The following is a 12,488-nucleotide window of genomic DNA, read 5'->3' as shown; positions in this document are numbered from 1 at the left end:
GAGAACTCACATGTCCTTGTCTGAAACTCACAAAATTCCTCCACCAATACACAAGCAAAAATAACAAAACAAAAAAATAAATGGGATCTCCAGGACCCCCTATTTACCAAGGGCAGTGGGGTGGGGGTGTTTTTACATCATAACAAAGTTTCCTTTATGAAATTAACGTCTACAGCACAAACCTTCACTATGTAGCAGCCAATGATCCACTTACACGGAATGACTCTTCAGCACCTTCTACTGAATAATATTTGGAGTGCCAATAGTGCAGCCCTTCTTCAAGACCTGGTGAAATAGAAATAGATTGTCTTCTGCACATCCCTTCGGCTTTAACCCCTCGACTGCCTAACAGCACATCGTGACCTTGTGATGGACTCATGTTGAAGGACACACTATTGCACCGAAGGGCTCTGTTGAGACAAAGGGGCATCATGTTTTAGGAAACGTGCGGCGCTGCATTTTATGTCTTGTTGTGGGTATATTTCTTAACGTTTATTCAGTTAAGTTCTGCGGTGTTGGCTTTTTCTCTTCTTTATTCAGAAATATGGAGATTGGTATTTTACAGAATGGGTGTAAAATGTATCTTCAACTATATTTTGTGTGCCTCGCCAAATGGATATGACTGATGCAATACGATTCAGAAAATTGACCTGATAATCACCAATGAAGAAGCAATCTCAAGAAACACCAGGTTTCTCTTACCGAAAAGTGCCTTTTTAGCTCATCAGTTCCATCACAGAAGCGTCTGTAACTTTTCTATACAACCAGCTAAACCCCCACGTCCAAACCATTGCTTTCTCGCTCCACTCCTGCACGGTAAAGCAGAAAAAAATAATTTTTGTAAGAATTTTCAACAAAATAAAATATTCTAAACATTTACCGTTAAAAAAAGAGAATGTCGCCGGATTGAGTCCTGTACATATTCTTGAGATAATACTTTTTTATAACTGAGCTTAACAGTGGAATGGAATTTTACAAGGCTCTCTCAAAATATTAATATTTTTTTTGTAGACTTTTCCATGATCATTTAAAAGGCAATTAAACATATACAGAGAGGATCGCTGGTATAATAACATTGTGACAGTAATTGGCAAATATTTTTCTTTCACGTAAACAGCGGCAGAGATAATTTCTCAATGAGCCGAGATTTCATAGAGTGGTAGGGTAAATATGTCACAAATCAGAGCAGTTTTTCTGTTGCTATTAACGCTTGTGCAGTGTTACGTTTCAGGTCATTGTGTAGAATATAGTGAAGGGTCCCATGGATCACTCGCTCCATCCCACCAATCACGTCTGGAAAACCCAGCTGGAGAAGCGAATGACCAAAGGTATTTCAAATCAACCCTTTACGTGCCAAAGAGGGAAACAATCCCGAGCTGTTGATCGCTCGGGAGACAAAGGGTTAGTCTCCCCGTGACCCTGTTCAATTTTATACAAAGGTGTCCAGTTCGAATGTTTAAAATAATTCAGCCATTTTTGCAATTTCTGTAATTGAATGCATTTTCCTAATACGCTTTATAATTGCTCTTGAAAATACATATGAATCATTATTAACCCCTTAATGACAAAGCCTGTACATGTACGGGCTCAAAATGCATTATTTTCAATGGGTTTTGGAACTGCCCATTGTCCTTAAGGGGTTAAAGAAGAACAAATGATCACATCCGTACCTGAAATATTCATCAAATAAATACATTTAATTTTTAATGTTTATTTTTTTTGGCTCAAGCCCACAAGCTCATCTGCCACATCAAGGCACCCCATGACTGGTCCCTTCTTGCTGGGTAGGGAGGCATGTAAAGCGAAGTGGTCCCTGCCTCCCGTTAACTAACACACACATACACAACAACACACGCTTACACCAACAGACAAAAAAAAACAACTTTGGGATATTAAAAGAGGGTGGCAGCTGCCAGGTAAGTAAGCAAAAACGTTACAAAAAGGGACACTTCATGTCTGCGCTCAATTACTGGACTGGAATTTATCCATATTTAATACACAATGGAGAATAAATCCCCAGCACTCTAATCCAAACCTGCAAATATTGTCACGAACTGGGTCAATACAGGCAACTGTAAAGACCCAGAGTGCCCAAAGATAATGTTCAGGAGGTATTGCGCAAGAGTGGAGTAGGACAGGGCCTGGTGCAGGGAGACCGCACTCACCCGAGTGTTGAGCACCTAGGGTTGTGCAGCCTCATACCGGCACCCTGACATAGCAGCGGATGTAGTCCAGAACAGAGCAGAACGAAACTTGGCTGGATGTGGAAATCCGAACAAAACTTGGATCTGACAAAACGAACAGAACTTGGAGATATCCTGCAGGCACCCTGGAGCAAGCATGAAACATAGCACTGGAATCATGTGCAGGATGCTGCAGGCAGGGAGTATGAAAGCTAAGCAGAGTATCAACAGAAACGTAGCAAGCAAGGACAGAGCAAGGAGCAAGGAGGATAGAGTAAGGAACAGGGAGACCGAGCAAGGAACATAACCATACAAGACATACATGATACAGGGCACAACAAAGGACAGGGAACAAGGCAAGGAACATATGGGAAAGAGTGAGGAGCCAGAATCCTCATACGCTTCTCCTTTAAGCAAGGATAGGCCATCTTAACTGGGGCAAGGGGAGAGGAGAGAGGAACCAAAATCCTCAGATGATTCAGGGAAGAAGGGCAAAGGTACATAAGAGACAGACGCCCATGGATACAGGAACTAGCCTAGGACTAAAAGATAACAATTGGAGATTCCGTCACATGATATGGCCATAGTATGCTTAGCCCACCGCTACGCCAAAGTACTCCAATGACGGTGGGTCCTAACGCTAATCCCTGCTGACAGTGGTACGAAACAAACCAAACATGTAATCCAAACATGTAATCCAAACATGTAAACCAAACACATAGCACTGAGACATAGCTTAGACTGCAGACTGAGACAAACAGAACACACAGGTGGGGCGCACCTTATAAAGGAAACAGAGCTGAAGCAAAGAGCAAGACTGGAATCAAGGATGGAAGATCAGAACGGAGCATACGGAAATCCAGGAACGGATTAAAGGAAGACAGGGAAACAAAAGACATGCAGCTCTGCAGCCTGGGAAGAGCGTGACAAAATATATATAAAATAAACATGGAGCTTTCGTATTGTATTTTGGCCAAAGTACATAAGCTCACCTGCCACATGAAGGCACGGGAGGTGATTAAAAACAGTCCCACCGAGCTAACAGAAAAAATCTCAAGTTCTACCTCATCGATATTTTATGTTCTCTTCTGCACTTGTATCAAAAAGACATTACTAAAAAAGGGCTATCAAACTTAACTCGGGGGGGGGTGTCAGCAACATTTTTGTACATTTTTAGCCCCTTACTAGGGGTTACCCTTACAAAAAATTACTGCAGTTTTTTCTGAAGTAATAGGCTAGGTTTCCATTTGGTTTTTTTTTTGCTAAAAACGCCTATAAAAACGCCAATAGCGCCACCTGGCGTTTTTTTTGTGAAAAACGGCTGCAGCCAGATGTTAGCTGTAATTCAATAGGAAATCGCAAAATGCCATTTCCACTTGGCGTTTTTCTGTTTGGCGTTTTTTCAGTCCTCTTTGGCGTTTTTCTGCTTTTTTGGGCTCTGTGGCAGTTTTTCAAAACTGCAGCATGTTCACACTCTGGCGTTTTTTGCAAGAAATCTTGGCTTTTTTTCTCCAATAGAAGTCTATGGGAGAGAAAAAACGCCATGAAAAAGCCATGTGGGTTTATTGCCTTGGCGTTTTTTATGGCGTTTTTTCCACAGTTACAATGCAGAGGATGGACCCAGTATCTGTGTGTCCTACGAGAAATAGGCTGAAAACAAACAGTTTCACACAAAACAAAGTCCTGGACTGGTTCATATTGAATTTTACACCATTTGGAACAAACATGCCATTACAAACAAACATACGCGACCGGATCCTGCGTGCCAAAAGCAACAGCAAACAATTTGCACCATCATTTGGGGCCAATCTTCCCAGAGGAGCAGACATTCGGAATAAAGCAGGCCTTACAAACCACAGAAAAGAGACAAAAGGGTCTACCAAGTAAATGACATCAGGAGAGGGCAGATACTTGCCATTTATCCTAATCCCTTTTAGCTGGGTGAAACTTCTAACTTGTAAAGGCTGGAAAAACTGCCTAAGGTCAAAAAAAGCAATTTCCACAGAAAGGCTAAAACGCCAGAAAAAACTCCAGAAAAAAAACGCCAAAACGCAGGAAAATGCAGTGGCAGTTTTCTTGGCGTTTTTCATCAAGAAAAAAAAACGCCGGACAAAAACCCAAGTGGAAACCTAGCCATACTGCAGTTTTTTGGACATGAAAAAACTGCAATACTGCACTTTTACTGCAGTTTTACTGCATTTGTACTTCACTGTACTGCAGTTATTTTTGTACGGAAGTACAAATGCAATAAAGCTGCAGTACATTGAATTACAACTGTAGGTTTGCAATAAAAAAAAGTGCAGTAAATGTGCAGTAAAACTGCAGTACAGTGAAGTACAAATGCAGTAAAACTGCAGTAAATGTGCAGTAATACTGCAGTAAAAGTGCAGTATTGCAGTTTTTTCATGTCCAAAAAACTGCAGTATTACTTCAGAAAAACTGCAGTAATTTTTTGTAAGGGAACCCCTAGTAAAGGGCTAAAAATGTACTATTTTTATGCACACAAACTGTTTGCTTGAACCCCAAATATAATTCTCTAAAAGGGTCAACAACAAGGAGATGAGCTAATCTGCCCTATAAAAAATCAGTTACAACAAATTTAGTCTTTTAGTCTTTCTCCACTAGATGGCGCAAGACATCATTTTACACCCATAATACACACCTTTTAATCCAACGGCGACTAAATATTCCGAACCTCCAACACGGTGCCGATTAGGCTTATTTCATTGGCTTGGCTTCCCCAGGACACATATGTACATTAACCATGTTGCTGATCAGCATCCATAAAGTGTTACTCCACGGAATGTGGGTGAAGGGAATCGCTTTTGTGATCGATTTCCTTTAGCGAGTACATACTGTCTACATAACGATGGGGCCGATTAAAAAAAAAAAAAGCATTTGTTACACTATTAGTGTGAGTGAATGCAAGGAAATGACAAGAAGCCTCTCCATTCATGCTCCCTTCCTGTCTTCCAATTCTCAACGTCGATAATCGTAGGTGGCAGGGGGCCACCATTGGGCAAGAGATGGCAAATAAAGGGAATTCAAAGCTCCAGTCAGGGCAAATATAGCCAATCCGGGTGTATATTGTTCATTCTCTAGATTGGCCCAGGGTCTACTTAGTCAGCTGGTCTGTACTCCCCTCACATCTCCATCTTGAATACTGAATGAGGATCTGTATGTCTTTACACTCCACCTATCATAGACACTCGAATGCATATGATCGCTCAGAGGATCCTTGTTTTGTGCCCCCCTTGAAAATGCATGGGGCGGGGGGATTCTGCATGAATTTGCCCCTTTCTCCAAATACCCAGCAATATGTGTTCATTCATACACATCTCCATGCATGTGATATACTTACGTCCAGTGAGCTCCAGGGCGGCTCGGTGAACGCTCTCGGGGGTCCCTGTGCATCAAGAAGCCGATCAGGTCGTGGAGGTGCCAGGGAGCGGCACATATTCTCTAAGGAATATATTACTTAATTCTCGTAGGTTAAATGAAAACATGAAAGTACTTCTAAGGTTCTTTCATACGCATTCATTGTTCAGGGGGCTTTCTGGCAGGCTTTAATACGGTGTGCCCCGGGGGAAAGGAGTAGGTTGCTTTCGTTAGCACCAAGGGCATCTTAAAGGCTAACATTACGGACCATGACTGGATGGAGGCCCTAGCTTATTTCTGATGCTTGTATTTATTTGGGTTCTAAGGTCCAATCTATACTTGATGATAAATTCTTGCTTTTCCTGGTACTGGAACGTGATTGAATAGCGGAGTAAAATGTTTACCTTATTATTCTTGGCTTTACACCAAGTAATGCCGGCCGAGGCAGGCGTCAATAAGGAGGGGACCGGCTGAAAGGTCCGGAGACCTCTCTATTACATACCATCCAAAAGAACATTCCCAGGATCCTGAATGACAGACTACACGGTTATCTCTAACAAGAGGACTAAAAAAAAAAAGAGCGCCATAGACTGCCTAAAACACATACTAATAGGAAGAAAACGGGTGACCCCCTAACATTAGTAAAATGGCAATAAATCCAGCATGGACGAGTGCGAACTCATGAGACATCGGGACAGCTGCAAACCTATTCTGTTTTAAGATGCTCTGGTTACTATCACTCGGAAAAGCTTGGAGTAAACAAATGAGTAATTGATTGCATCGCATCCATAAAGCTACTGCCCCCCCCCCCCCCCGTTTCATGACTCACTTTTGAACCGATGCTGTCCTCCGAATGCCATAACACAGAAGGAATGATGATTGTTTCTTGAGAATTCTGTGTAGATACTTGCCAAAACCAAAGCTGTAATGGTTTGTTATTGTGACCTTTGTAATTACATTAGACTCAACTGCTTGAAATATGTACATACTTTAAGCCGGCGCTTTAGCCTTTATTCTGACCTTACATCATAGCTTAAACTTAAAAAAAAATATTAAAAAAAAAAAAAAAAATTCCCCAGAAATATTTGAGTGTTTCAGTATCACAGGGAATTTTTTTTAAATTAAAAAAAAAAAAAAAGACCTTAATCTTTCGTTGCTGACCATAAATATATATGTGTTTTTAAAAGAGGGTTTTACTGCCAAGACTATTGCCGGGCGATTTATCAAATCAATCGAGAATGAATTTTGGCAGCGGCTCAAAAAAACAATTCTATTTTGGAGAATCAACAACGTAATTGTGTTAGCGAAGCTAGGAGAACAAGCAATAAAGATAGAAGAAGAATGCAATAAGCAAAGTGACAATCAGAAATGATGGCGGTCGTTAAAGTCCGGCTGTTACCTGATATGTTGAAAGAAGGAGGGCTGGGTTTGTAATAAAAACTCTTTCGGCTTATAAAGTTAAGGCTGTGATCCTTTAACATTCTCGGCGGCGTTACGATGCCAGAAATACTGGATGAGCTGCACAATCTGTGACTTTTAACTAATGTTTCCCTTCTGTTCTTCGCTTGTCTTATTCATGCGCCCAAAGAGTCAAACCTCCTTGGACACATAAGTACCGCTGATGATGTCATGCGCACTCCAAACGCATGACATCATCAGTTTCTTGGGGGTCACACTGGGAAGATATGCGTGAAGCGTGACTTTGTGATTAACCTTCTGCGCTGACCGCTTCTAGTGATTATGAGCAAAATATTGTTCCTGTTTGACCAAGTGGATCCAAAATGAAGTTCAAGGTCCAGAATAACTCCATGACACGACTTGGAGGACACAAAGAAGGTATTTACAGACAAAGCTAGCAAAAGGCCGGTGAAATGTAAACGTGATGTCCTCAATATATATTTTTCCTTTATTTATGGGGTTATACTCTTATACATTTAGCGCATGGTTATTTTGTTTGCCATTTGGAACACGTACTTTCTGATAAATGAATGGGGTCAGAATACTAAAGCAATTCGAAGGGCATCTACCCTCCTCCTTGACCCCTATTAGGGAGGTTTTTAGAAATAGGCCCTGGGTGATTTATTCAGGGTGTCAGGACTCGGGTGATCAGGTCGGGTAGGAGCCCATGCGCAGGGGATACTTGGGGTTCAGTATGTAACCCACAGTGCATGATTATGCAAACAAAGACACCACAAGCAGAATTCCAGGTAATGCAGTGTATTTTATGTATAACAGGACCAGCAAATAAGGGTAATACAGTCAAAGCAAGAAACCGGACGTATGGCAAAATAAAATACAGGAAATAAGTCTTTTGACAGGGAGCCCGCTTGGAAGGGCACGACAGACAGAGAGCCCGCTTGGAAGGACACAATAGCAGGGAGTCCACGTGGAAGGACACAATAGCAGGGAGTCCACTTGGAAGGACACAATAGCAGGGAGTCCACGTGGAAGGACACAATAGCAGGGAGTCCACTTGGAAGGACACAATAGCAGGGAACCAGGAACAGTACAGGTGCAGAGCCACAGCAGGAAGGTCCATAGACTTCAATACAAAGGCCCTTACTGAAGGGCAGGGCAGGTTCATAAAGGCAGGTCAATCCAGGTAACAAGGCCCAGCTGGATGTAGACTAGGGCTCAACCCAGGTAACAAGGCACACCTGAGTTCTGAGTGCTCCAGAGGGCGGAGGGTGGCCACTAGTGGTCGCAGATGTAAACGCCACAGGTATAAAAAAAGCCATGGTTCAGGCAGCAAAAAATTGGTTCCTGACACAGGGCTTCTTCTTCATTATAACGGATAATGATTATCCATAGCGAGGTCGCGCCAGGCTATTGGGGTATAAACTTTCATTGGCTCTCATTTTTCTTGCCTATTCATAATGCAGTATTTTACCCCAATATTTGGTTTTAGGGTTTGTGTATTACCTTGTTTCCCATTTTTAACTTATTTAATATAAACAGTTTGGGATATCCTTCCCTCGCTTTGTTCTATGGGTTACTCCTATTATTATTTATGGGTATTTTTTTGTGTATTTATACACTACGTGATGGCCTGTTTTTCAGAAAAAATATTTTTTTCAAGCTTCAACAATTAAATGTTAAAAAAGACACTTAAAAATGACTATTTTTTTCACTTTTCAGACTAAAGGAATCCAGGCTTCTGTTTTAAGGGATCTTTGTCTTAAGTCGAGTTTTGAAGGCACGTGTCTTTCTAAGCTTGTCTGCAAAACGCAAAACTGAGCGGAACGCAAGAGCACAACTTTAGACCGGGCCGGCCCTTGGGTTTTTAGGTTCTTTTAGGCTAACGTAGGAAGGAACCTCATGGCTCCCTAGACAGCTGCCTAATTTTCCTAGATAGTAATAGAGGCCCTGATTTTAGACACAGGCTTTGGGCCATGTTGAAAATATTTAACAATTTAGACCGGAATTTCTTTGTATTTTGTATTCTTTCACACCTTAATAAAAAGCCGTTTGGCGTATAATTACACGGAACAGTGCGAAGCCAAGATGTATATAAATCCCGACCTCAGAATAAAATACGCAGATTTATCGTTTCGAAATGAGCAGAAACGTGCAGGATCCGACTCACAAGGAGGCTCTGCCGTCATTAAGTAGACAAGGTATTACCAGTAGTGTCTCCGTGGTATGTTAATCATTCTATCCGGTTACTTAATGAGGCTTTGATGTTCCCTATGAAATACGGCGGCCATGAATCCCCCCTAAACATATCCAGCGCGCGGCTTATTCTCAGCCTCGGAGACAGGCTTCATAAATACTCATGACTTAAAAATATGCAACGATATTATTTTTAAAACAGTCTGAAAGGTTTATGTCTACCGCACTGTTTCACTACGCTGTTATTAACGGTGATTACACAAGCCCTTGTTTGAAGACGGGTTATATATGTTTTACTGTTTGTTCTGGTTTATAACTTTGTATAACTTTTACATCACTTTGATAAACAGTAGGAATAGTATGTTTTCCAGAGTGTGGGATTATACGGCGAGCACTTACTTAGGTTTGGAGTGAACGTGTATATATAAACTGTAATTTGAAATAACACTCTGTTTATGAGGATTCCTCCTCGGCTTATAGGCGTGTAGTGTTCCAGAGGCAGGGTTTTTCTGGAAACAAATAATCTTTGTGAATTTAATGTGTCGGGAAGTTGGGAAATTTTGGACAGCCGTGATTTTGCTAGAAGAGCAAAATATTAATATTATTATTATTATGAATAAAATATAATAATAATAATAATAATAATAATAAAGAGGTCGGATTTGGTGGGGACAGTGTAGACGGTAGTGTCACAATATTTAGGCCATGGGTGTGAAATGGGGTGTTCAAGTACTTTTTTTGGGTTATACCCCGACATAAGGTCAGTATGATGTAATGTGGCTTGAGCCAGACCCAGATTAGCTCCCCCGGCCCATACTTCGGCGGTCGCTGTCCTCATTGGGTGTGCCGGGATATGATGTAATAAGCTTAGTCATGACATCACTTTAAAGCCAGGTTAATACCTTCCCTTCCACCTACCTCACCCCTGCTGCCTGCACTTAGATCCAGTAATATTATTTATTTAATCAGTGTTTACACTGGGATACAGTCATGTACCTCGTCCAGCTCAAATATTTGTTCTTCACCTTTTGATTAATATACGGCCACCTCTTCCTAGACTATACGATCCTTTGAGCCGGGTCCTCCTCACCTCTTGTGTCTGTAAATCCTCGTTGTTAAGTCCTGTTTACACATTGTGCAGCGCTTCAGAATATGATGGCGCTATATAAACCCACAAATGATGTCAGGGACAATTTAGCCCTTTTGCAGCACTGCGGGATACTGTTATATGCTATATAATTAAATAATTATAGTATGTAATCAATGCCACGTCGCTGCTAACACAACCTGTGTTAAAACTCAGACTTTTAATATGCTAGTTTTTAGTGCAGCTCAGGCACATGCGTAGAAAGCGCTCCCATTAAATTCAAGGCTTTTATCAGAAAATAAGTGAAAATAGGACGACCATGTATAGCTTTGGAGATTATAAAGCGCTTTGTTGGTGAGGCTGCAAAACATAAAGAAATTAATATTTTTATAAAATGTAGCGTATGCAGAATCAAAATCATGACTACAATTTAGTATACATTTTACAATATGTACATGTTACTAGTGATTTACTATCATATAACTCATTAAATAACACACTATAAATATGTAACCTTTAACTTGGATCATCAAACACAACGTGCCATTGGAACACAGGAGTGATGGGAGTGATAAAGGGCCATTGGAACACAGGAGTGATGGGAGTGATAAAGGGCCATTGGAACACAGGAGTGATAAAGGGCCATTGGAACACAGGAGTGATCAAAAAGGGCCTATGAAGAGATTCCACAAAAAATCAGCCTTTTCCAGCTACAATAATCATTTACAGCATTAATACCGTCTGCGGTGGATTTCTTATCCATTTCATGTTATTTTAATGGACAAAATTTGCTTTTCTTTAAAAAACAAGAAACATTTCTAAGTGAACGCGAACTTTAGAATGCTGGTGTACATGTATGTATAGATATATATATATATATACTTTGCAATACTATAGCATTCAACGCACAGCTGCTATGGCCTCACATCGGAATTTGCTGCAGAGTTTCTACTGAATTCAGAAACAATGAGCCCCTGTTATAGCAATTAATGAAGACTATACAGAACTTGGAAGAACTCAGCGGTGCAGTTGATTCCATGTCATTTTGGTGATTTTTCCCAAATTTCACCTTAATTTTTACTGCCCTTTTTGGCACCAGAATAGCCGCTGACATATGTTCATATTCACGGCTCAGACACTCATAAAATAAAAATTAAATAAATAAAATAAATGGAAAAAAATAAAGTCTCAGCTGCACATAGAGAAATTCCTCCTGCGCAACAATCCATTTCAAAATTGTTACAAAAAAGGCATTTTTTATTAACATCTGGTATGGCTCGTATTCCTTCTGTTTATATCATAAACTATAATGTCAGAGATGTTGAGACATTATAGTGTTGACTGTTTACAAATGCTGCCTCCACAACCATTTTTATTATTGGTAATTATTATAATGAAATTCATTGTAAACAGTAAGACGTTAAAGTAGATCTTTCACTAGAGGTTTGTTTGCACGATTTATTTAACGTGCGCTGCCTGTGAGCCAACTGGGAAATATATTTGCTGTTTGTAAGAAATTAGGATTCATTGAGAAAGTTGTCTCAAATTACAATACTTTTTTATTTTCATACTAGCCTGATGTGATGGTGACAGCCAGGGCCACCATCAGAAATCTTGGGGCCCAGTACAAACCTAAAGACAGGGACCCCTTCCCACGCTCACAATGGGCCACTAATCCCTGGAAGGCACCGCCTGGATGATTCCTGCTCTGTGGGCTGCTAGGGCCAATGAGTAGGCCCCCTGCTTGCCCGGGCCCCATACAGATGTACTGGTGTAGCCGCCATGTTGGCAGCTCGGGTAACAGTATTGAATACCTGAATATATTGATACACGGGGACTCTGTTGATGGTGGTATCCGCACCCTCACCTGTGCTGTAGAAAGTTAATGGTCTACTGAGGTCATTGGATAAAAACCTTTGCTTCTGATAGGTATGACATCTCACCTTTACCTCTAACATGGCTTTGCTCTGGCAGCGATTGAGACCACCAGCTTATTGCATCTCTGCTAGGTCGGGTATGCTTTAACTCAAAGGCTTACCAGGCTTACCTTAGGGGTCCAAAGCACCTTAGGGCCATTCAGGTTCTGGAACTCTGCAAGACCCCATGGAGGCAGAGGCCTCTTCAACCCCCTTTGTAGTTTGCGCAACTCCCAATGTTGCAGAACCTTGGGATATAAAATTGTATACTGGAGCCCGGCATTATGTGGAGAACATCAAAGGAGGGACCTC

The sequence above is a fragment of the Sceloporus occidentalis genome, unplaced genomic scaffold (genome assembly GCF_023333645.1).
Source record: "Sceloporus occidentalis isolate IW3139 unplaced genomic scaffold, rSceOcc1.0.p SCAF_199, whole genome shotgun sequence".
NCBI classification, from domain to species: Eukaryota; Metazoa; Chordata; class Lepidosauria; order Squamata; family Phrynosomatidae; genus Sceloporus; species Sceloporus occidentalis.
The sequence above is the reverse complement of the archived record's forward strand: the minus strand, read 5'-3'. Positions refer to the sequence as shown.